This window comes from Aquila chrysaetos, chromosome 6 (genome assembly GCF_900496995.4).
Source record: "Aquila chrysaetos chrysaetos chromosome 6, bAquChr1.4, whole genome shotgun sequence".
Classification (NCBI taxonomy): Eukaryota; Metazoa; Chordata; class Aves; order Accipitriformes; family Accipitridae; genus Aquila; species Aquila chrysaetos.
The window spans coordinates 16,007,976-16,033,985 of NC_044009.1; the positions used below are offsets into that span (position 1 = coordinate 16,007,976).

The 26,010-nt window shown below is 45.1% G+C and overlaps 1 protein-coding gene and 1 long non-coding RNA gene across 9 annotated transcripts in view; both read right to left on the minus strand.

Moving 5' to 3' along the window:
- Positions 1–14,353, minus strand: part of MAP2 (microtubule associated protein 2) — a 238,050-nt gene extending 223,697 nt beyond the window's left edge. For all 8 annotated transcript variants that reach the window (XM_030017079.1, XM_030017072.1, XM_030017074.1 and 5 more), the window contains exon 1: positions 14,201–14,353. The gene's annotated coding sequence lies outside the window, so the exon portion shown is untranslated. The remainder of the gene's footprint in view (positions 1–14,200) is intronic.
- A 6,480-nt stretch (positions 14,354–20,833) lies between these two features.
- On the minus strand, positions 20,834–25,640 carry LOC121233409. Its single transcript, XR_005932754.1, has 2 exons — positions 25,607–25,640; positions 20,834–20,940 (listed from the first exon to the last, which is right to left on the minus strand). It is a non-coding gene; the product is annotated as an uncharacterized LOC121233409 (long non-coding RNA).
- Between the last annotated feature and the right edge of the window lie 370 nt (positions 25,641–26,010).

Below are 26,010 nucleotides of genomic sequence, written 5' to 3' on the forward strand. Positions count from 1 at the left end.
GTACACACTGTAGCAGCAGGACCAGTGGGGAAAAAAACCTCCTGCTCTGCTCTTTGTTACAACTTTCCCAAGCTGGAGAGCACCAACACAGCATGAAATTGCTAATCATCCCCTCCCTCATTCACACTGCTCAAACGCTTCTTCACTAAAAAAACTGCACACCCCCAAAAACTGAAGCTGCCTGCACCAGACATTGTCTAAAGGAAGTACCCTAATTATGCCTATTTTAGTATTTACATTTTAATTTCAGCTTCAAGACAGCTGGGCTCCTCTCAGAGGAAAACCAACAGCAGCACAGTAAATCCTTCAGGCACGTTTCCCCTGCTTTTCTTTCCAAGTTGCTGCTGTGGGGTTTTGCACTGGCAAAGACACCATCAACGCATAACAAAAGGATATTCTAGCCTCTCTGGGTAACAAACTGTTAATGTAAGGACTGCCTAACCTGGGGCAGTAGCTTTCAAGAACTGAGAAGATTTATTTTTCCTCTCCCAAGGGTAAAATAAGAAATACCATATAGCCTTTCAGATTCAGAGAGATTAGAAAATGAAAAGACTTCCTGAACAATTTGATCCACCCTTTCAAGAGAGAGCTGTTCCATATCCATGTGGCTGCCCCACATCATGTGGTAGGGTGTCATTGGCTTGTCTTTAATAAAATACAAACACTGTCATTGCATAATGCAAGTTAGCTCATCTTTAACGAGGATCTCAGCTGCAGAACCAACCCCACAGATAATAGTCTTAAAACCTGAAGTGATATTTAAAACAAGTTTTTTGAGGTGGATTCCTCAGAACTCACTACATGAAATTCACAGTAGGCTTTGATATCAACACTAACAAGTAATCAAACAGATATTTCAACAATAAATGTTTTCAAGTTGTGCTTATCAACATTTTAATATGAAAGCAACAAGAGAGATACTGTTTGCAAAGCTGCTCAAATACACAGAATAAAAGCCAGCGATGCCTTTATTATTTCATCAACCTCACGAGAACAGAAGTAATGAACAACCTATTCAAGCTTCCTGCAGATGCTCCAAAGCATTTGTAAGGAAGGCAATCAGAGTTTACACAGCTCCTAGACTAGCAAAGTTTGTTCTTCACTTCTTACTCCCACAACGTACCTAAAGACATTTCAAAGCAGGGCAGTAAGCAGAGTAGCAGTACAAGATGGTATCAATTGGTCCTGGATTCAGGTAAGAGCTGCTGATTCACAGAAACATCTCTGTCAAGAGGAGGCATCTCCCAGTGCAGCAGCGAGACAGCCAAAACCTACCCACACATCCCAGTACTGCCATGCCTCTTTTACCTGCCGGAGTAGGCAGGTGAGTACAGGGATGTAGGATGGAGAGCAGTTTCCTCATGCTCACTTCTGTGCACCCACACAGGGCCAGCCTGAATTCCTGACCCACGACATGCCACCACCTGCTGCTGCTGACTGGTCACCAATGCAGAAAGGATTTGTGTGCTAGCATAGTTCTTCCCAAATCTCTATTTCCCTACTGATATTCTCACAATTCACTTGAAAATTTAAAAACCTTTGAGTTTGCCCTTTCTGGATTGCAGGCACACTGAAAGGGAAATATAAAACAAAATTAAATACAGGTAAAACATTAGTGTAAGATACTGAGTCAGGCTTATATAAATCACAGTGCAAACCACACAGTCCTATCCTACTAACAGTCTGAGCAACCCTTATCTGTTGCACGCATAAATATTCAGAGAGAAGTACATAATGCCAGCTGCTATCGGGAAGCAGAATAATACCAGTTCCACGTTACTGCCATTGCTCACAGCTCTGCTGTCTCCAGCCCACCTGCCACCACCCCAGGCTTCTTTGTGCCTCTCACTGAAGTGCATGGGCTCTTTTGTTGTTCGCCTAGAAAATACCACCCATAGTATTTGAGCCCTAACATTTCAATTAGCTCTAATTCAGCTTTCAGCTCAGCTCTTTGTCCTCTAAAAATAACTTACATTTAATTGCAACTAGCTACAATTTCCTAATTCTTTGTGACCCCAAACCTCTAAATCTATTACCCAGAGACAGCCACAGTAATCCTTAATGAAGGTGTGGGTATGATGCAGCATGCTAGGGGCCATCTGGTTGCCAGGTGTTTCCTGGCTTAGCTTTTCCTCACAACACACATCCCTCCTCCTCCTCTAATTCCAAGGAAGGCAATTTCTACCTCAGGACAGTCCTTCATTAAAGACACAGGCAAGGCCTTTATGGCAAGCAAGTCAGCTGCAGCACAGCAACGTTCAGAGCCTGCAGGAGAAAGCCTAGAAGGGCTTACCATACATACACATCCCCCTGTGACTACCAGCAAGAGACTGCGCCAAGTGTATTTCTGACCGTTAATCGGAAGGGAGCCAAGTGCAACATTTTCACTGTAACCCTATGTCGTGTCTTTCACTCACAATCAAAAAAACAAAAGAATTAAAAGGTAAGAGAAGATTTTTTAGAACAGGACCTTTTATATAAAAGCAGGTGATTTTAAAAGTACTAGGCAAGATTCACAACTGGTGTAATTTATGTCTTTTAGGGAGCAACACAACCTATTCAGGGAGGTTAGATCCTGTGATCTTTATTTTCAAAATGGAGCATTAACTTCCTTAAAATCCCTGTCTTTCAGACAGGTAAAAGCCTTCCAGCTCTCAGACACACACTTCTGCCCCTCCCCTGCACCAGCACTCTGGAATATTTTAGAGAGCTGGACTGGTAGAAGTCAAGTCATTTTTGCACAGCACTAGCATTGCCCTAGCTCAACTTACTGACCTGGCTTCCCATGGGGTCAGGCAAGGACCAGGCACTGTGAGAGCAAACGGGCGCAGGACCCCCACCCCAGCACCAGCTGAGATAAGCCTTGACTGCCATCCCAGACTGCATCCCAGACTACCAAACTTGAAGGCTTCTCCTGGTTCCCGCTATCTAAGATTTAGTTCGCATAAAGCATCTCACATTTCAGGCTAAACCCAGCAAACATTCACTTGGGTACTTGCAGTAGTCTGTTCTCGGGAACGGTTTCAGACAGGTTATATACAAGTACCAGTGTTGGTGGACATGCATCACAAAATTGTCTTGATATTTCTCAAACGGGGTAGGGAAAACTGACTTTTGCTACAGCAAAGAGAAAAGGCCTTCCAGTGTACAGAAAGGGACTCTGTGCTGGGGAGTTCTGGAGAGTTCAGGCTTGATGCTCCCGCTGTCCTTGAGAATTAGTAGGGTAAGAAACAGCAACTGCTGCTGCTCAGCAGACACACAGGGCAGAAATGTCTACTCTGACCCAGCAGCCAGGAACCTGCTTTCCCAGGCTTGGGCATAAATGAAATACTCAGCAGAGCCACTACCTGCAGGCCACTCCAGCAGCCCGCAGCCCTTGGTGCAGTCTGTACGTCCCTAGGCCTCATGGGCTATGGAGATGTCAGGCCCTAATCAAATTATTGGTGCATACGGAGAGGATGATTTTGCAAAGACAAGGCTGAAATTTGCCCATAAAATCCCAACAGGTATCATTTCCAAGCCAAGAGCTTCTCCAGTTCTACTGTGGATCAGGACCTAAGCAAACAGGACAAACTAAAACCAAAACCAGCCACATATCTGTGATGAACACACCAGAGGCTCTCACCACTAGCCCAGAGTCCCACCAGCTAGCATGTACTTACTGTCCACCCCATGGCTGTCTTGCCCATGATCCAAAACTCCTGTAAGCTCCTCAGAAGAGCAGCAACTCCTCATTTCAAAACAAAATCCAGCAGGTGAACATCACAGGTTCTTTTTCCATGGTTTCATCTACACAGTGGGTTTCTTACTTATGTGGAGTTCTGCCCAGAGCTATGTTTCAAGCTATGTTTCAATGCAAAATGAGTGACAAAACTGAAAAGCAACAAATGGAAGGAGAGAAGCACTTAAATGCAGCCAGAGCTACAGTGGAAGAGGAAATTGCCCAGGACCACTGCCAGTTGTGAAGGATTTTCAAGTTCAGCTGTGAAGTAAATCCATCATGGAAAGGGAAATATTAACAAGTGACTAGAGACACAGCACCTTTATTCTTGAAGCACTCTTGCTTGCTCATTTGACTATTTGCATATTTTAATCTCTTTTAAAAGGTAAGTTTCTGCTAGAAATTATTTTCACAAGCCTCAAAACATTCTTCAAAGAGCTACTCATCTGCTTAGTGACATAGGCATGGGGCAGGGCTTGTTTACTAATCTACAAGGATTATGCTTCAATCTAGATCATGCCTTGCCTGCAGGTAAGGGCAGTAGAGCGAACAATAAATACACCAGCCTTTCCAACTGCAAAGGCACGAGGGGAACAGAATCCAAAAGAAAGTTATGTTTATAGCACATTTGGATGGGGAAAAGAGGGGAAGGTAGGGAGACAGCTGCTTTTTGTATCTGTTGTTCAACAGCCTCTGAAAATCCTGGACAGGCAAATTCTATGCCTATTGTGTCAACTCTGAAAATAAACCTACCAGCTACAGCTGAAACAAGTCTCCACAGCTCCACAGTTTTTCAAATAAAAACATAACACATGCCTCTGACCTCTCTTTTTGCCTTTTTAATGCATGCAGAGATCACTCCCCCACTAGAGGAAAACTCATTTTTCGCTTACCTTCCCTCTCCCTTAGGCAATTGAGAGAAGGCCACCAAAACATTGCCAGAGAAAACACAAAACCACATTACATCTGAAGCATTCATTCTCTTGCCCATCCCAGGACACTGACAGATCACTTCATTGCACACTGGAATAAGCAAAGACACTGGGGGTGACCTTCCAATAACTTGCAATTTCACCCTCTTCAGAAAAAACTTACTACTCCTATCAGTATATAAAATGAATTAGCAGCCAAAATAACTCCGATCTTCTAAGTGACTGAAGCCTCAGAACTGAAATTCACCTGAGAATGGCAAAGCAGTAAGGGCAAAACAAATCACCTGGTGCTGACTACAGTCAGAGGTATTTCAGAGGAATGACCCAAAATGCCAACTCTGCAATACCATGTCTTCAAGGAAATAGTTCTTTCTGATCCTAGTAGTAAACATAGCTTCATGTCCTGAAGTATGGAAAACATTAGGTTTGCCCAATATTTTTTTCAAGTACTTATTCCCCCCTCCTGCTTGAAATAGGCTGTAAAAAAAAAAAAAAAAAAAAAAAAATCAGTCCTAAAACACGTAATTCAAAGTGTAAACAAGTTACTTACTCTAAGTACAGCTTTCACCATCACCATGTTGCTCTGTCCCCACCACTGGAACAAAACAGACAATTCATAACCCCACCCAAAAAGGAGTATCTGCCTTAAAACAACCAGTAGCATTTTCATCTGCTGGCTCAGGAAGGTACACACCTTCCACCAATTAAACTCTGCCATTGTCAGCATCTTCAAAAAAAAAAAAAAAAAATAGTTATAGTCAAGGGCTGCTCTCTCATAAATAGCAGTGTACATATTCATTTGCGCTGCAAGACAACAAGTAGAATTAAGTTCATAAAGAGATTTCAAAGCAAGGTATAAGGCATTGTTTCAGCAGATACTACTTGACTTGCTCTCAGTGTCTCAAAACCTGAGCTTGTGATAAGGGCTTCAAAGGCAACTTAGTCGCGATGAACCAAAGAACAGAAAACCCCCATGATTACAGCTGCTTGGTGCACATCAAGTAACACTGGCAGCACCTGCACAAGTCAGCTCTCACCCAAAAGTGAGTTCTCTAAATGGACTCAAGGGCTGCAGATATGGCTCATGGGAAAGGCTTGATTAACTCTGTGCCTGTTGGTAATTACAGGTAATAATGCAGGTCAGTGCTGGCATCCTGATACCAGTGTTACCATCTAAACAAACACACAACCATTCAGGCATCTGAAGAATCAATATCATAAATATGATAAAATAAGAAAATGTGTTTCTAACTTCTGAGTACCTGTAATTATCAATTAAAGCCTTGCAACGTATTATTAATTCCACTTATTGCTAACAGTGATGCTGCAAGTGTACAGTGGACCAAAGCAAGTAAAGGCAAGAAAACCCAAAAAAAGCCTAACTGAATTCAGGTTTTTTGCCCATAGAAACAGTTTTGTACTAGAGGTCATTTTAAGTGAATGTAATTTGACTACACTTTTTTTTTCCCCCCCAAATGTATTCCACAAAAAAAGTTCTCAACTATTCATATTGAAAGGCACATTTAAGAGTATTTTTAAGCTGGCATTCAAAATCCTGACAGCGTTTTAAGCAACACTAGTAGCATGCCATTTAAAATTATCTAACCTAAAGGATTGTAAGTATTACCTATAAATCACTGCTGCTAATTTTGGCAAACTATGTGGAATATAAAATTATAGAAATTAATTTGTCATATTACAAAATGCATTTTATTCAAAGTCTTAGGCATAAATTTATGATATGCTGTAACAGGTAGCACTAGGTAATATGAAATGCTTACATTCAATATTTTGCTAAGTCTTATTCAGAAGCACAACCCGCTCTCTATAGCCCAAAAAGCTTAACTTTGCAGAACAACATGGAATGAAAGACCTTATTTACCACACTCTATCCCTTGATCTTTGGAATTAATCACATTATTAACTGTTCCCCAGCCCCCCAGAGAGTTGTGTTTGTTTGTTTTTTAATTATTCTCATATGTTTGCCACCTTTCCCTTTACTACTCCAGGAAATGTACATATTTTATCTCCCTAAACAACAAGAAATATATAGTGTCCTTCCTCCTGATTTGTGGGCTGCTTCATCATTTTCCTGGGGGAAATTTTCTTTATGGGATATCAAATCAATAATGTCAGAAAAGATGGGCATGGGGACAAAAAAAACTAACTTGCCACTTTCCTTCCAGACACACCTAGCCCCAACCCTAAATACGCCAGGTCTGCTCTGGACTGCTGGCAACACAGACACTAACTCCCAGGTATATTCTGAGCATGCTGACAGGCTGTGAAGAGCATCCTTAGGGCCAAACTCTGCCCTGACTGAATCAGTGCAAATCAAGAACACCACCGATACAAATCTGGAGGAGCTGACTCTCTTAATTCAGAAATCTCCCTCCTATGCTTGTGGCTGTCTCCCTGCACCACATATTTTCTAATACAGGTGTGGAGGAGCGCTGAAGGAGGGCAGGGTAATTCTGCATGTCAGGAAGCAGCTTGGAGCCAGCACACTTGGCTTCATCTCTGATTCACTCCCACCCCAAGTTACAGGTTGACAAGCAGGATGGGATGTGAATGACCCAACACCCAGACCACTCCTTAAGCAAGCTCTACTCTCCTTTTCCTTTGCAAATCATTCAGCTCCACCCCTGCATCTTGTCTTTTTGAGCCCTTGGATTTTTTCCTCAGCCTTCTTGAACATTTTCTAATTGCTGAGGGAAGTAAAAGCTAGTACTGATTTCAGCATGACTCAAGGGAAGCAGGCAAATGCCTAACCGCATGAACACGGTCTTGCTGCAAACAGGAGCAGCAGCCTGCCTGCCCACCACACCCTGCAACACAACCACCAAACAGCAGCTTGAGACACCCGAAAAGCACGTCAGGCACCAGCAGACAGGGATTTGTCACTGAGAGGCATCCTTCACATAAATATATAGCTGCTGTTAATCAAGCCATAGTCACAGTAGCTCAAATAAAGGTAGCAGCTCTGCTTTCTGAGTGATACCACATGGCCAGAACAGGAATGGGTGCCCAAGCAATACCTTACCAGATCACAGGGAAGCAGCTGCAAGAATGGGACAGGGGCTTTAAAACTTTGTCCCACAATCAGCCAGGGGACAGTGGAATCACGTTAACATTAGCAAGTGTTGGATGTTGGCACCGGGAGTAATTTCTTGCAGCATACAGCTTCAGGTCCAGAGTCCAGACAAACTCCCCATGAGGGGATCAGAACCTGAACCCTCCTTAAAGTCAAAGAATTTTGAACATGCACTTTCAGCCCATTTCACAGCAAACACAGAAAAGAGGTTTTCCTCACAGTCCCCCTCAGTCTCTGAGCTTTCCCAGAGGTTAAGGGGCTCCTTGTACTTAGGGTCTGGCACCTTGCACTTGCCCGCACTGGCCTAACAAGTTACACAGATACCGTCTACAGAAATTGAGCAGAACAAAAAAAAAAAAAAAAAAAAAAAAAAAAAAAAAGAGAGAGAGAGACTTAGCTCTACCTCAAACCCAGCCGGCGTTCCTCTGGGCACATCCTAGGCAACACCATGGCTGAGCAATGTAGAGAAGCAGGCCAATCAATGCAGCTCTGCACTCACAGCCAGCAGATCTGGTTTCTGGCCCAGCAGTAAAGCACCCAGGTCAATTTTTAAGGTCCACAGCACTTTCTACTGTTCATCTCTGGATCAAATGTGGACAAGGCTGGAGTTTTCAAAAGCAGAACCCTAACTCTGTTCTGAACCTTTAGAATATTCCTATCCTATATTCTCATTTTGAAATATTTTCTAACTTTGTTCATCCAAGATCAGAACCTCAGGAAAAGTGGCAAGTTTTGCATGGTGAAGCAGCTCTTCTAACAGATAAATATATGTTCCCCAAAACAGAACTGACGGCTCCTAGTTTTAAAGCAGAAACCAGCCCCTAGCATTCTCTCCAGAAAATAAAGTGAAAACATAGGGTTAATTGAATCAATAGGTCTTATAATTAAATGCTGCCAAGTTAGCTGACATGATTGGACTGCTGGTTTTGTTTTGTGGGTTTTTTTTAATGCTGTTTATCCAGAGGTTGCATATGCTTTAAATACAGCTGATTTTGCAAATGGCTATTGAAATTTAGTTTAAATCTGCATTGGGGGACAAAATGACAAGTTTCACAAACAGAAAAGTAAGTTTTCATAGGCTCAACTCACTGGAAGCTACTGCGATCTAACCGCACTGCGGTTAGTAGAAGTACTAACAGAAAACTCTTCCTGCTTCTTGCCAGGGGCTTGACCAACACGAGACAAGAAATATTTCTCAGATCCTCATACCCTTGAGAGAAAATTGTAAATGAAGGAGCAGAATTTGCCAGAGGGGCTAAATTCTACCTACAAATCCATAACTTAAGAATTCACAGGTATAAACTGATTATTTCTCTGAAGGGGAAAAGTACCCCAGATTTTCAATGAGAAAACAGCTGAAAGGGGCATTGTCTTTTCCAGATGGTGCGAGTCAGGTGCAGATTCAATGAAATCAACACAGTTATATTGATTTTCTCCACTTAACACTCACTCTTGCTTGTAATAGGGCCATTGTCTCCCTTATCCTATAGGAACATACAGATACATATATATATTTTATCTGGAAAATGGACACCATGTACTAAAATAAACAAATACTTATTATACCACAGAAAGTTAGAAAAACAATACTTTTAAAAAATGCTAAAAGAGAAACAGTATATTGTAACATTGTAATAGGGCCATTGTCTCCCTTATACTATAGGAGCATACAGATACATATATATATTTTATCTGGAAAATGGACACCATGTACTAAAATAAACAAATACTTATTACACCACAGAAAGTTAGAAAAACAACACTTTTAAAAAATGCTAAAAGAGAAACAGCATATTGTAACATTGGTCAAGACTAGCCTATCAATGAGCACTAACCTGTCTCACAGATTGCAGAAAACAAAGAGCTTTGATAAATCTTTATATTACCAAGGTTGCCCCAAGCCTCACCTTTTCACCATAATTCCTTTCAAACTGGTACCCTAACAAAGATGCAAGATACTGAGTACAAACACCAACACTCTGTTGTCTCATTATCATTTTGAATGATTGTGACAGGCTCCTGCCACCTCCCCAATCAAGACAAAAGAACAAAGATCAGTTTCATCTGCAAGACTGCTGTAGGGAAAAACAGTACTGAGTGTAAAACCATAAGGAGCAACAGCATTAGCTCATCTTTTCTCCTTAATACAGCAGCAAACAATTAGTGTTAAAGTAAAATGGGTCAATCAAGACTTCAAATCTTCTTAACAGCTAGCACAGTCAACCCATGTGGCCACAGCAATCCAAATTAACCCCATGGATACATCAGTCCTTTCCTCCAATATCCAGAAAGCAATTACAAATGTCACATTGAATCTCCTTCTAAAACACCTGCCTGTAGTTCAGTAGCATAACCTGTGATTAAACCTACCCATGAAACAAAAGCTTTTACCTCTACTGAGGCAGACGGCTGAAGAAACCACTTCTGTTTCCAGCACCAAACCTCTAAATCAGCTCCACCCCTACAGAAGTCAGTCTCATGCTGTTTTTTCTTATTAGCTGTGATGCACTACAGAACTGCTGCTAATAAGCACACCTGTACATGAAGCAAAGAATGGAAGAAAAAGCACCAAGCCCTAAACACGTCAGGACCCATCCATACTCTCCCTTGGTCTATGCATGTGTGTTTAGGACGGGGGTAAGCAATGTAGTGATTTCACGGAACATTGTTCATTTCCATGCTTTCTCTGGAGGCACTTGGCACCACCGGACATCATCAAGGGTTTTCCACCACTGAGCCCACATACCCTGAATTTACACTCTTTCCCTTTTCAGCAAAAATATTCCCTTTCCCCTTACAAACATGCTTAACTTTTAAGCATGCTTAAGGCTTACTTTCAAGGGCAATTAAGCATGTGTTTAAACAACTGAATAAACCCAGATGGACCAAAACAAGCATCTTTGAGTCTTAGGGAACAACTCTACATGTCAGCACATGCATTTTATTTCTTCCTCAAGTACACACATGGACTTTAAGGTAGCACACAAACAAAATATCCAGATCATCAGATAATTCAGTTTAGAAGGAACCTTGGGAAGTCATCTAGTCCTAGGACCCCAGGATATTACACCTTTCCAAATTTCTGGCTGTTAATTCATTCATGTGCATATTAACAGCAACACTCCCTGATCCCTTTCTAGGTAAGGCTTCAGGTTCAGCTACAAATGTCCTGCAGGCAGGGGTGCCTCTTTGGGGAACCCCAATAAAGCCAAGGGGTGGTTTTTTTCTTTTGCTGTGAGCCAGAGGTTATACCAGATCAGTTCTCAGCACAGTCAGTGCCTGTGCTACAGGCAAAAGATTTGTAAGGAACTCAGCCGTTTGAACTGACCCACAATTTATAGAGAAGCACTACTATCAGAGCTTTTTTTTTTTTTTCCCTTTCATAAGTTAATTATTTGTCCCATCATGGCAGATCAGATTTCAGACCTCACAGATGCTGCAAGTGCACTACAAGTCCTGTCAGCACCTTCGGACTTTGTAGAGCTTGTAATAATAAAGAGGTAACTTTCTGAAAGCCATCATCATAAAGTCCTCACAACCTAAATTCTTTTTGACTTCTCCCTCTTCCCACCCCTTTAAAAAAACAACCCTGTCTCCAACACATGTGTATGACATGCCACATTCGGGGGTGATAGCTGAAATAGTCCAGCAGTCTGCAATGGGCCTCACCCACAAATTTCTGTGTTTAGGTATTTCTATGATTTCCATAGCTCAGACAACTGTTTAGCAAGCACAGGGCCAGAGCTAGAGAGGCCAGAGCCCACTCTGGTGTCACCACACATTGCAGATATTTCCTCCCATGAATCCAGGTCTATGGTTTAGCAAACGGTAACTCATACGGAAAGCAGCATGACACAGGCTGAAAGGCAAGGTATGCTTCTGGAAAACCATCTAGCAACAAGGGAATTCTTAACCCACAGACTGCAGCAATTCATTTAGGGACTACTGTGATGGGATCACTCATGCCTAGGCACAGCACCTCAGGGGTCATTAAGTAATGACTTTTTCTTTTTTCTCAGAAGATATTTAAAGAGCACAGCTAAGTGCGTAATGACATAACATACCATAACAATTACATCAGATCTCTAAATCAAGGGTGTAAATGCTGCTTTATGTAACAAACTGCATTAGAAGCACAATGAACTGCCCTCCATGCTCAAAGTGTGCTAAAATTCTCCACAGAAGAACAGCAACTTTTTATTCTCAGGATGACAGCTCTTTGGCTTCTCTGAAACACCCACAGGCAATGCGCAATATGGGTGCAACAAATTGTAAAGTTCCATTAACCAAATCCTGTCCCTTGGGTAAAAGACAAGAGGAGACAGAACTTACACCACTGCACCTCACTGCTGAAATCGCCTCTCTTTCCAGAGCCCTGCTGCACCAGGGCTCACCTGCATGTTTCATTTCCATGCTGAACAGTCTCAATAACCTGGGGTTATTTTCAGTGTGTTAGTTTAGCCTATCTGTAAACACCTGAGCTCCAGGAGACTGGTACCACATTAAGATCAGGGTCTTGCCCACTGCTAAGTGCATCATTGGTGTTTTGCAAATGGGCGAAATGAAATATGCAGGGAGGAACTCAGTGGTTCCTAGACCTAGGTGCTACAAGGGTAAGTCTGGGCTCCATTTTACATATCACACTTTCACAACATTAGCAGCAGAAACATACACCCACCCACAAACTTAACTAGACTGTCTCTTTGCTAACTGAGGAGTGTTTTTAGCACACGCAGGGAAGGTGCCCATTCTCTCATTGTCGGTGAATCACTTCTTAGTGATCTATGAAGTAATAGCAGGGGTAACTTCACTAGGTAATGCTCTCTCAGCACATTCTCTCCCTCTTCCCAGCAAGGGCTGAGATGCTGTGATCACGTCATCCAGTCGGGAGGGAAGCGAGAGAAGCTATAGAAAATAAATACATCCTGCAGCTGAGCCTCTTCTTGGGTGCATCAGCTATGAGATCTGTAGTCTAGACATCCCTGCAAGTCTAAACCAGCACAGGTGAAAAGAAATAGGTTCTTTCCCAGGGAGAAAACAAAGGTTTGGGGGGGAAATGGGAAGAAACAGAACAGAAAGGATATGTGCTTCAATCTTGCAAGGAAGAACCCTTCTGAAAAACAAAGGGACAGGTTTTCTGAATGGCAAGCGGCACAAACACTGGACAGCAAATGATTTTTTTGAGAAAAGATGGAGTAAGATTTACTGACACAACCACAAAGACATGACAAATTATGAATTTGCATCTAGGGATGCTAGAGACCTAGAATAAGTAAGACTTACAAAATACGTACGTATATGTCCCATTCTACTGCATGATTTTATGTTAATGACCACTTATGTGTGAACGCCTGCTACTTTATATCAGGAAGAAGCTTACATGAAAATCCACCAACAAAGTGGAGAATACCTTTATTCAGAGGAAAATTGAAAGTTCCTGCTTAGCATGGGGAAATAAACGATGTCAGTATCTTACATACAGAAAGCAACTCTCACGGTATGCAGCACACCCCCTTCTTTCCCAAAGGTGTTTCATAAAGCACATCTTATTCAAACGGCAAGTCGTAATTAGCGTCTCAAACATACACAACAAATTGAGGCAAGCAGTCTTTATTTGGTAGATCACATTCGGCGCAACATTACGCCACCGCAGAGCTGCATATGCTCACGGCTTGTACCTGCAGCACTTCAAGCGAGGCACATTTTGCATAAATTTCTTACATAAAAAGGCTTTGTTCTCCACCGCCTCACTGCGGTTACCAGCCTCCCCGTGCACAGTTGTTTCCTGTCCGCGGCTGAGCCATTCAATACAGGGAATGATTTCTTTTTTTTTTTTTTTTTCCCTCCCCGATGCAAATTAAAAGCGCTTACAACCATCGCACCCCCTCGTCTCACACAATGTTCTTTGTTCAGCCTTACAGATCCTTTTAGAGGAGCTTAGGAGTGGGAGAAGGAAAGGACAGAAGGTTACATCCTTTAAAAGGTTTTACAGTCTAGAGATGCTCAAAAAACGCTTAAAGGCAGTTGGCGAAAGTCGACTGCCCCTACGAAGATAAAACAGGCGTTATCGGGCAGCCGCCCCCCTCCCTTTACCTCCGGCCACCGCTCCGGGACGTCCGCAGGGGCGACCGGCTGCAAACTTCGGCCCGGGTCCGCCTTCTGTCAGAGCCCGCGCCCGGCTGAGGGAGCACGCGCGGGGCCCGGGCCGACGCGACCCAGCCCCGCGCCCCCAACGGTCCCCAACGGCTCCCAACGGCCGCGAGGCAGCCGGCGCGCGGCCAGCCCCCCCCCCCCCAGCCAAAGGCCGTTTTGTCCTTTCTTCTCCTCGTCTTCCGACGGGCGCCCCCCGCCCCGGGCTGCGGAACCGCCGCCGCCCCCCGCCCCGGGCTGCGGAACCGCCGCCGCCCCCCGCCCGCAGCGGGGCGGCGGCGAGGATCTCGGGAGGGTCCTTACCTGAGCGCCGCGGCGGCTGCCAGCACCGGGACGCGCTGCCGCGCCGAGGGGCTGAGAGACAGGGCGCGCCGCCGCCGTGCCCGCCTCAGCCCGCCCCGCCGCTCTCGGGGCTGTCGCCGGGACGCGGCCGCCTGCGCGCCGCGAGCCCCCGGGACCCGCCCCCCTCCTCCGCCCCCGGCCCCGCCCCGGCCCCGGCGCCGCTCCCGCAGGGCCCCCGCGGCGGCGGTAGCGGCGGCCGGCCCCTCGCTGCCGCCCCGCCCCGCCCCGCCCCGCCCCGCGCCCTGCCCGCCGCCCGCAGCGGCCCCTGCATTGCGGAGGGGGCCCCGCGGCCGCCCCGGTACCTGTGCGGGGCGCTCCCGTTCCCGAGAGCCGCGGGGCGCGCAGTGCCGTCTGGCAGGGCGCTGGCTTAGGTGTTTTCATGGTGGCGTTCGTGCACAGCCGCTGAGGCGCTCCGTGACAGCCGGCCCCGGCCCCCGTCCTGGACCCAGCCCTCAGCCGAGCGAGTGTCGTCCCGCCCTGCCCTGCCCTGCCCTGCCCGTGGTCGATCGTCTCCGCCGTCATCGAAAAGCATCCCCAAAGTCCCTCGCCTGATTTCATTTGGGTCTTCCAATGGTGCAAGTCTCAGCTCAGTCCAATTTCTCCTCTTCCTCTGGAGAAAGAGAACCTAGTAATGGTGAGACAGGTTAAAAAACGCTTTTACAGCACCTCAGAAACTGCACTGCTGCCAACTTACAAATTGTGCTCCTGTAGGGCCGAGCTCTCCAGCCATTTCCTGGAATGCGGCAATAAAAGATATCCTATTACTTTGTCACTTACCAGCTTCTCAAACTGAACTTTCCTCCTCAGCCCCTCAGGGCTTCAACTGCTGTTTCCATATTCCATAAAGCAGGCAAGGGCAAAGTCATCCGTCCTGCGATGCCACTGATGTGGTGGAGCTACAGCATCGGCTGATCTCACGCTTTCTAGTCAGAAGCACTTTGTTTCAGTTCCCTTTGCTGGAGATGAAAGAGTACAATGGTACACTCTCACTTTTTCTATTTCCTAAACAAATTAGTCTAATGGGTTTGTTAAAAACAAATGCCACAAGCCAGTCTGTCAGAATCTTAACCAGCAATTCTGAGTATGTCATTTATGTATTAGCCTAATAAATGGGTTTGAAGCAGGTAGTATGTTTTGATCCAGTAAAGATAAATATTGCTATTCTTCTTTATATTTGGGTGCCCAGAACACACACCAACTGTAACCCATACTGCAGCACAAAAACCTTAAATGCTAATTTTAGTTTTGTTTCGTTTTGCTGCACTACTCTGAGTACTTTATCTATATTTTTTCCAAAGCCTCACTAATTTTAGGTACCCAGCTTGATTTCAAGCATGATTTTCAGGACTACTGAGCACTCTTTTTCTTCATGGGTTTTAGCAGATGATCTAGAATATTTCACATCTGTAATTTGGGCCTTACATGTCTTAGACTGGGTGGTTAAAATGCAGGTTCAGGGAAGCCTAGGCCCCACCATTGCTTCTGTTTCTTCAGCTGTGATACAGAGATGGCCATCCCTCAACAACTACTACATTGGATTATATAGCAGTCCCATGTTCATGTCAATAAAGCGACTTGGGGATGCCAGATTACTTTGTTAAGTATTTTTATGTATTTGTAAATCAGGAAATTTTCTTTTCCTTCAGAGGTCTGAGTCTGTGTCAAGGCCACAGACAGCTCTTCCAATCCCTTTCCTGAGCTCTCCTCAAGCTGTTTGGCAGAACTTCCCACCACTGCTGCTTCCCTCTTCCAGCATTTCATCTGTAAATCAGCAGCATTTAGATGCAGCAGGATCTTGCCAAGAGGACAAAACCATCATGTTCCCCTCTGGTTACTCACTGTCTGTGATGTATATCTATCTGGAGGAGATGCTTCCAGAGGAAACGGATTTGCTGCAGACAGTCTTTCTTCCAGACCACCAGGAGCAGACAGCCATTGAGTGCACAAGGAATGTGCAACAGCGTCCCCAGCACCCCGAGGATCAGCAGTGCCTTTCCCCTACTGTCTTCTTCTGTGCCTCCCCTTGGAGGCCTACGCGGCCATGCAAACACCTTGATGGAGCTCTCCCCCCAAGCAGAGGGACTTCGCCCTTCCTTTCACCACTCAGCTAATGCAAATGCAGGCTTACATAAAGCCTAATCAGAAGGGGCCCTGAGAGGGAATGAGCAGTTGATCAAGGAGAAACAGTTACACTTCATCCAAATGGAAATTAGATTTATTTAAAGCTTACAGTATTAAAAAAAAAAAAGGAAAGGACAGCTCATACTTTCACTGGAAACAAATACTGCAATGGGTGTCATGGAAGAGGGGTCTTAGCAGAAAGATACCATGTACAATAAATAGATTGTGCACTGTCCGTTAACATTCCTAGAGATCAGAGGGGCAATATAACTAACTGGAGAAACACTCAGAATAGTCCGTGTGCCACGGAGGAATTGATGCCTTTAGCTCAGATGCAGCACAGTAGCAGCCTGTCTCTTTTCAGCAGCAGCATGCAGAGAGAGAGAAGGTGAATCTTGGAAGTTAGTCATTCAGTTGCAGCTCTCCTTTAAACAATCATCAAAGATGAAGAAAAATAAACACAGAAGAAAACAACGTGGCCTTTGCCATTTTCCCCGAGATGATTATCTAGTCAAATTACATTATACTTTACATTAAATATTCAGCAATAGTGTTGACACTAGACATTTAAGACAGGAAAAATTCTTATAATTTATGTTAGAGATATTAAAATGCATGCACATATTTTTATTAGAAATATTCATGCAGAGATCAAAAAGCATCATCCCACTAAGAGACAGTTGGGGAAGATTTTTGTGCAAAGGAAAAATACATTTTTACATAACCTCACAAACTATGAGCTTTATAGTAAAGCTTTGACGTGCTGAATTATGGATCTCTATAAAGGTCTGGAAAGTCAAATACAGAGGATTTTTGCCTGCCTGCTAAAAGAAAGAGGAATGACATTGTCTGTAGCCCTTTTCAGAGTGGATTAATTTGAAACAGTGGCTGGGAAATACCATTCAAAAAGGGAGTTGTGTGTCAATACATATTTTTCTTTTACTATATAGCTACAATAACAAACCACCACTGCTCCTTTGACAGTTTATCGAGCTACAATTGTTGGCAACTTAGTTATTTGGCTTCACTTCAGACTGCAGAAGGAAACATTTACTTTCTCAAAAACACAGCGTGACTCAAGCCTCCGTGCCAATGTCACAACATTAGCTGAGCAGAGCAGTCAACGCAAAGCCAGCTCTTATTTATTCGTCATGGGAAGAGCTGCAAGCACTGACAAGGATGATGAAACAGTGGGAAGTATGGCTATGGCCCCTTTACACACTTTCCCCGGTGGCATATTTGCAGTTTCTGGGCCTGTTCAACAACGGGTTGATCAGTTTTTTGCCACATTTCCCCTTAGAAACACCCTAGGCTAAGGCGTCCGCGAAAGGCAGCGCTCCTGCCTCGGCATTGCTCAGATGTTTCTATCGGTTGGAAAACTCTAGGGTCCCTCTAGTGCCCAACGGAGGCAGTGGGGAAGAAAGGTGAGCTGCAAAGCTCCTTCAAATGATTGTCAACCACTAAGCAAAATGAAAGGTGCCACTGAAAATAGTATGTACTTATCCCTGGCTTTGCATAACAAACTATGTTCAGTTTGTTTCTGTTTTGGACAAGACACTCTGCTGTATCTCATCAGTTCATACAGTACCATTTCCATGTAAAAGCCTTCCTTTTTCTGGCTGTCTCCCATTTGATAATATTTACCTTTTAAAGATTATTTGGAGATATTACCTGTTTGTAAATGTATGCCTCAGGTTGCTACAGGAAAGCTTTAAGCAAAGGTGAGATCTAGCCACAGCAGAAGGACTCATACCAGAGCAAAGCTCCCTTTATAGATCTTAGTTATCTTTGGTCTTTTTGTCCAAGGGACTGTATGTACCCATGTGAATTATGATGGAAGAATTAGCTTCAGGGAGCTACATTCTAATTTACTGAATGCTTCTGATGTCAAAAGCCAGTCTCTGCATGAGAAGTAGAATAATTTGAAAGCAGAGAGAAGTTACAAAATACTGGTGCTACCTGGTCTTGGGAACCCAAGGAGACAAGAAATGCAGTAGCAAATGCACTCCAGCGGACATCTCCATTTCTCACTGCTGTGATTGAAAGCAGAGGGTCCCCAGATAACACGCCAACGTGAAAAGTGGACGGTAGAGGTCCCTTACAGAGTATGCGGTTATGTGCAGAGCTTCCTTCTTCCCCTGTCATTTACCTAACTTGGCTACTTTTTCCTCTCAGCTCCTGAGGCTTTCTGACATCTTGGTTATGGGGCTGGTTCCTTTGCTGAAGAGGAAAAAGCTGCATGTCAGACTTGCCACGGTAGAGACACCTCACAGGAGGTTTTGTAAATGTATTCAAAAGGAAGCAAGGGGAATAGTGATCCCTGCAGGATTCACCTGTAGAAAGTTCTTAACCTAGACCAATTTTCACTGCTCTACCCCGTTTTCTGGGGTACAGCAGAACAGTTCAGCTATTAAGTTTCCATCTCTGCAAGAAGGAAAAAACCAAACTCTCTAGGAAAATAAGATTTGTTGCTCTTAACATTTTCTAGTTATGAGGCAATGATGATTGCCAGGAAGTAATAAACACAAGTTTGAGCTTGGGTTGGCGTTTTTTTTGCCATCTACAGCTTCTCACTAGTACAATCACTGCCGCCTTTATCTGTCCTGAAAGCTGCAGGAATAAAACTACTGCATCATTCAGTCATACTAGGTCTGCTAATGAAATAAAAACCAATAAACATCCACTGCCTACATCAAACAGAACATGAACAGAACACACATTAAGGTTTAAGTAGTAAAATCTCTTTACACATTGCATCTCTAGCAAAACTATATGAAAAAGTTTCTTTTCAAAATAAATATGACATATAAGTTACTGAATAGTCAAACTGGTCACAACATGAGAGATATACTATTTTTGAGATTTAATTTCCTGTTCTGGGGGCAAGTCTGGGTTTTTTCCAACAGTAGCTACTGAGGATTAAAGACCTTAGAAGGAATCTATTACTATGCTTGCATACGGAAGTTCTTCAGTTCTCCGACGTGCTGATAGCTTGCTCTTATTTGTGGAGTTTTGATAAGGCTTTTTAGTATGCTCCTCATGTTATGTTCAAACATGTAAAGTTACTGCATTTTCCAGACCCAGAGCTTAAATTATCAGCTGAAAACAGATTAGCCTAATCAAGTTAACACCACAATATGGGGCAGCGTAGTCCATCTTGGGTTTGGGGCTTTGTATTTTTCCCCTTTTTGTGAATAAAACACTACTGTTATTTGTTAAGAGAGAGGAGTGTCGTGGTTTAAGCCCAGCCGGTAACAAAGCACCACGCAACTGCTCACTCGCTCGCTCGCTCACTCCCCGCCCCCTCCCCTGGCCACGGTGGGATGAGGAGAAAATATAAATGCAGGCTCGTGGGTCAAGATAAGGACTGGGAGGGATCACTCACCACTTATGGTCACGGGCAAAAGACGGGCTCAACCTGGGGAAGAAACAAAATCAATTTAATTTACTACAAATCAAAACAAAAAAACCCAAGGATATTAGGAAGTAAAACCAAACCATAGAACACCTTCCCCCCACCCCTCCCTCCTTCCCGCCTCAACCCCACTCCCGGTTCCCTCCATCTCCTCCCCCCGGCGGTGCAGGGGAACAGGGGACGGGGGTTGGGGTCAGCTCCCCACACCTTGTCCCTGCTGCTCCCTCCTCCTCAGGGGGAGGACTCCTCACTCGTCCCCTGCTCCACCGTGGGGTCCCTCACACAGGAGACAGTCCTTCATGAACTTCTCCAACGTGAGTCCTTTCTGGGGGCTGCAGTTCCTCACAAACTTCCCTGGCATGGGTCCTTTCCACGGGCTTCAGTTCTTCCCAAACTTCCCTGGCGTGGGTCCTTTCCGCGAGCTGATCTTCAGTCACAAACTGCTCCAGCGCGGGCTTTCCCATGGAGTCACGGCCATCTTTGGGGGCCTCCGCTCCACCGCTCCCCTCCATGGGCCGGGGGGGGGACAGCCTGCCGTCTCACCATGGGCTGCGGGGGCATCCCCTCCTTCCTCACTGACCCGGTATTTGCAGAGGGGTTCCTCTCACGTTCTAATCCCCCTACCCACTACTGGTTCCCCTTCTTAAATCTGTCATCCCAGAGGCGCTGCCACTGCCACTGGTGGGGTCGGCCTGGGCCAGAGGCGGGTCCGACCTGGAGCCGGGGGAGCTTTGAGCAGCTTCTCACAGGAGCCACCACTACAGCCCGTCCCCTGCTACCAAAAAAAACCACGCCACACAAACCCACAACAAGGAAACATTGCAGACAGACTGAGGGACTATTTTCTCACCAAAACTGTGGCTTGAGGTTAAGCATCAATGTACGTGGGCTCTTTCCCATGGAGTCCTGGGCTCAGCTGGGATAGAGTTAATTTTCTCAGGAGCCTGGGAGGGGGCACAGCCAGGACAGGTGACCTGAACTAGCCGAGGAGCTATTCCATACCATGTGATGTCCTGCTCAGTATATAAATGGGGAGCGGGCTGGGGGGAAGCTCTTGGTTTTCGGTGGGGGAAGTAGCGGAGCATCGGGTTCCAGGCGGTGAGCAGTTGCACTATGCATCACTCATTTTGTATATTCTTTTATTAGTACCGTTGTTGTAACTTCTCTTTTTGTGTTGTCCCAGTAAATTGTCCTTATCTCAACCCACAAGGTTCTGTTTTTTTTTCTTTTCTCCTTTCTGATTCTCCTCCCCATCCCACCGGAGGGGGGGCAGGAGGAGTGAGCGAGGGGCTGCGTGGTCCTTTTGTTACCGGCTGGGCTGAAACCACCACAGCCCTTTTTGGCGCCCAACATAAGGCACGAAGGGTTGAGATAACGACAGATCTGGCCAGAGTGTGTTAAAACAAATTTGTTATATGCATTTCTTATGTTAGTTAAATAGTCACTAATCACAACGTTGGTTCATTTGTTCACATGGTGGCCTTGTGTAAGTTCTTATATGCTCTATGTATTCCCTGCGGTTATGTTTATCGCCTCTGGGACAGGGATCAGAATTATCATTTTGCTATACTGGGTAATGTCGGCTTATGAAATGATTACATCACTGGTCATGAGGTTAAGCTGGTATCTGCATGCAGCAGTGATACCGTTTCCATACTTTGGGTGCCTTCTATCGGAATTTATTGGTAATTGCACCCAATCTATGGGAAAGTCGGGGGGGATACTTCCCCCCATTCGTTCACCTCCCTTTTCTCCTTCCCGCTAAATACAACAGCTTTTGAGAATTTTGAATATCCTTGGGATGCACAAGCCAGCATGCTGTTAGTGCTGTGTCTCCTGAATGTTTCAGGTCTTGTTTAGGGCTACAAAAAAGTTTCTTAAGAATACCACCCAGAGCTCTGACCCAAGGCTGGATAGTCATGGGTAGCATGGCATGTGGGAGAATATGGGCAGGTATCTAGAGAATTTCTCACCTCCAGTGGCTTGGAACTTCGCTCCCGAACAACTACAGAACCCTTGTGAAGTGGTAGAATATTTGAAAGGCAAATGCTGTGCCTATTCCAGAGACACGCAACTTACCACACTGTGCTGGGCCCTGGCCAGTATCTACCAAACACTGCTTGATATTGGGCAGTACCCTCGGAGGAAGAGAGGGAAAACAGAGTGACAGGCACCATGGCTACCCCAACCCTGGCGACAGGCACTGCAGCTGAACCAGAGACCCAACCTGTGCCAGTATCAGTTGCCCCTATACAGAAGAAGAAATAGACAAAGAAATCAGTTGGCTTAGTGAGGGATTAAAGTGAACCAGGGTCATCGCGAGAACAGGAGGAAGAGGCAGAACCTGAAATAGTCATCCGATCTCTATCCCAGATTGAGTTGCGGGACATGCAAAAAGATTTTGGCCGCCACCCCGGTGAGCACATTGTTACCTGGCTGCTCCAATGCTGGGATAATTGGGCCAGTAGTTTGGAATTAGAGGGTAGGGCTGCCAAGCAGCTGGGATCCCTGACTAGAGAAGGGGGCATTGATAAGGCAGTTGGGAGAAAAACACAAGTCCTCAGCCTCTGGAGGCAACTTCTGTCAGGTGTGAAGGAAAGATACCCCTTCAAGGATGATGTTACATGTCACCAAGGCAAGTGGACGACCATGGAGAGAGGTATCCAGTACCTGAGGGAATTAGTCATGCTGGAGGTGATTTATAATGATCTGGAAAATGAGCAGTCACCTGATACAAGATGTTTTACATCTTGTGTTAAGAAAAAACCACAGTGGCTTTTTTATACTGACTAGTGGTGGGTAAGAAATCCTGTATGTTGAAAAATGTATAAGAGACCAGAGAAAATTACTTCTGGCCAACCTTGCAAATTCCCTGAGAAGATAAAAACCTTAGGCCCTTTTCAGAGAGCTTAGAGTGTCAATATGTTTTGTGACAAAAGAATGTAAATCAAGAAAAGATAGATAGTAGAGTTACTAACAAACTTTCTTCAGGATAAGTTGTATCAAACATGTAATGTGTTGCGCTGCACAGAATCACTAGAAAAGGGTCAACTAGCCGACAAGTTGTATATAATCTCAACTGCTGAAAGAATTGGTATGCATGGTAGGCGGAACAATCCCCTGTGCATCCAGTGCCGCAATAAAGAATGCCTGCTTTCTAAAACTCCAAAATTGAGTCTTAGAGAGTTTCTGAAATGCCAACTTATGGTAACAACCCACAGATCCAGATGAAGTCCAATGCACACAAACCATGTGGCAGAAGTTTCTATGAAGTGCACCACCAACCTATGCCAACTCATTGGGAGTAATGTCCTGGAAAGAAGGCTATGGACAAATGATGGACAAACTGGCTGTCCAACTCCAGCAATACAAAGGAGGTCTCTCTTCCTCCCTACGGGCCTGTGTCTTGGCTGTAGAGGAATTGTCCTGGGAGTTCCAGCAATTCAAAGTGGATATGTCCTTCTCCCCACCTGTACAGGCCCACATCGCAGTTGTTAGGAGTAAGCATTCCTCTGTCCGAGAGAGGAGATAGAAAGTACACACAACGGCCTAACCTGCGTTTTTACCTGCATGACCATGGAGAGGACGTGAGGAAGTGGGATGGAGAACCTACTTCAATCCTAGATGCACAGGTACGTGAGTTGCAAGAAAAAGCAATCAGAAAAGAGGATTCTTCTTGGAAAAATGCTGCTCCAGTTTCCCACGAGCAGTCCACCAGACAGAGTAGAAGGGCTGATCTCATTTCTGATCCTCTTGAAGAGGCTTCTGATTCACATTTGTGAAAAGTGACTAACGGATATTCTGACCAGGATTAGAGGGGCCCTGCCTCCAGCCAGGTTGAAGAAAGGGACAACCGGGTCTACTGGACGGTGTGGATTTGATGGCCTGGCACATCAGACCCACAGGGCTCTAGTGGACACTGGTTGCACAATGTACCCTAATGCCATCAAGTTATAAAGGGGCAGAACCCATCTGTATTTCTGGTGTGACAGGGGGATCCGAAGAGCTAACTGTATTGGAAGTTGAAGTGAGTCTAACTGGGCATGAGTGGCATAAACGCCTCATATGATGGGCCCAGAGGCCCTGCGCATCCTTGGCATAGACTATCTCAGGAGAGGGTATTTCAAGGACCCAAAGGGCTATCAGTGGGCCTTTGGTATAGCTGCACTGGAGATGGAGGAAATTTAACAGCTGTCCACCTTGCCTGGCCTCTCTGAGGACCCTTTGGTTGTGGGGTTGAAGAACAAGAGGTGCCAATTGCTACCACAATTGCACCAGCGGCAATATCACACCAACCAAGAATCCCTGATTCCCATCTATAAGCTGATTTGCCAATCGGAGACACAAGGAGTGATCAGCAAGAATTGCTCACACTTTAATAGTCCCATATGGCCCGTGTGGAAATCTAATGGGGAATGGAGACTATTGTGGGCTGAATGAAGTCACGCCACTGCTGAGTGCTGCTGTGCTGAATATGGTAGAACTTCAATACAAACTGGAATCAAAGACAGCCAAGTGGTATGCCACTATTGACATTGCTAATGCATTTTTCTCAATCCCTCTGGCAGCAGAGTGCCGTCCACAGTTTGCTTTCACTTGGAGAGATGTCCAGTATACTTGGAATCGGCAGCCCCACCATTTGCCATGGACTGACCCAGGCTGCACTGGAACAGGGTGAAGCTCTGGAACACCTGCAATACATTGATGACATCATTGTATGGGACAACACAGCAGAAGAAGTTTTTGAGAAAGGGAAGAAAATAATCCAAATGCTTTTGAAGGCTGGATTTGCCATAAAAGAAAGTAAGGTCAAGGGATCTGCATCGGTGATCCAGTTTTTAGGAATAAAATGGCAAGGTGGGCATTGCCAGAAACTGTAGAAGGAGATAAAGTCCCTGTAGCGTGCAGGAAGAGTATGTTAGGGAAGACAGTCTGGGTTAGTCCTGCCTCAGGCAGAGACAAACCCATCCGTGGGATTGCTTTTGCTCAAGGACCTGGGTGCACTTGGCAGGTGATGCAGAAGGATAGGGAAGTTCAACGTGTACCTCAAGGAGATTTGATTTTGGGAGAGAACAGCCAGTGAATTAGGCTGTATGATGTTAACTGCTAAATAACCTGCTAATGTATGTCATTACATCTATTGTGGCTGTATGCCATATCAAGGGTATCACAGTAAGAATTCCCCAAATGACTGAAGGATGGACTTTGAAACCGAGCCAAGTGCAACAGTGATGGAACTTGAACTGGCACCCAGTGATTTCCTCAAGATCAACATCTTCAACCTCCAGACCAAGGGCATGGGTTGCACCAAATATACCAGCCGCAAGCTCCAGAGGCAGCATGCAACAATCCAACACTCACCATCTTTCATGTCCTGAAGGACTGTTACAACAGATGGAGCCCCAAAGTCATGGACTAAATAAAATTGATGGACAAGTTAGAGGGATAGCCCATAGACTAAGGGAATGCTATTTGGTGGGGGGTGTCCATATACATATATGTAGCTCAAAGACAAGGAAAGTGGTGGTGATTAATTGGAAGATGTAGGATCTGGGCTTGATGTAGATCCTATAGAATAAGGGGTGGATAATGTCCTGGGTTCAGCTGGTATAGAGTTAATTTTCACAGGAACCTGGGAGGGGGCACAGCCAGGACAGCTGACCTGAATGAGCTGAGGAGCTATTCCATACCATGTGACATCCTGCTCAATATATAAACAGGGAGGGGGGGAAGCTCTTGGTTTTTGGTGGGGGAAATGGTGGAGCGTTGGGTTCTGGGTGGTGAGCAGTTGCACTGTGCATCACTCGTTTTGTATATTCTTTTATTAGTACTGTTGTTGTAACTTCTCTTTCTGTGTTGTCCCAGTAAATTGTCCTTATCTCAACCCATGAGGTTCTGGGTTTTTTTCTTTTCTCCTTTCTGATTCTCCTCCCCATCCCACTGGAGGGGGGCAGGGAGGAGTGAGCGAGGGGCTGCGTGGTCCTTTGTTACCGGCTGGGCTGAAACCACGACACACGGCCAAGCTTCAGACTCAGTCTCATACGCAGGTTTTGTGCCAACAACGAATGCAGTGGTCCAGTCTAGGTTTGACAATGGCCTCAGCTTCATCAGATGAGCATACCCATCACGTGTTACTGCAGCAGAAACACTTTCCCAGCCTGAGGAAGGTGGTCCTGAATGCCTGAAGACTACCTGTTTGTTTGCTGTATTATAAAACTGCTCCTCATCCAGCGTC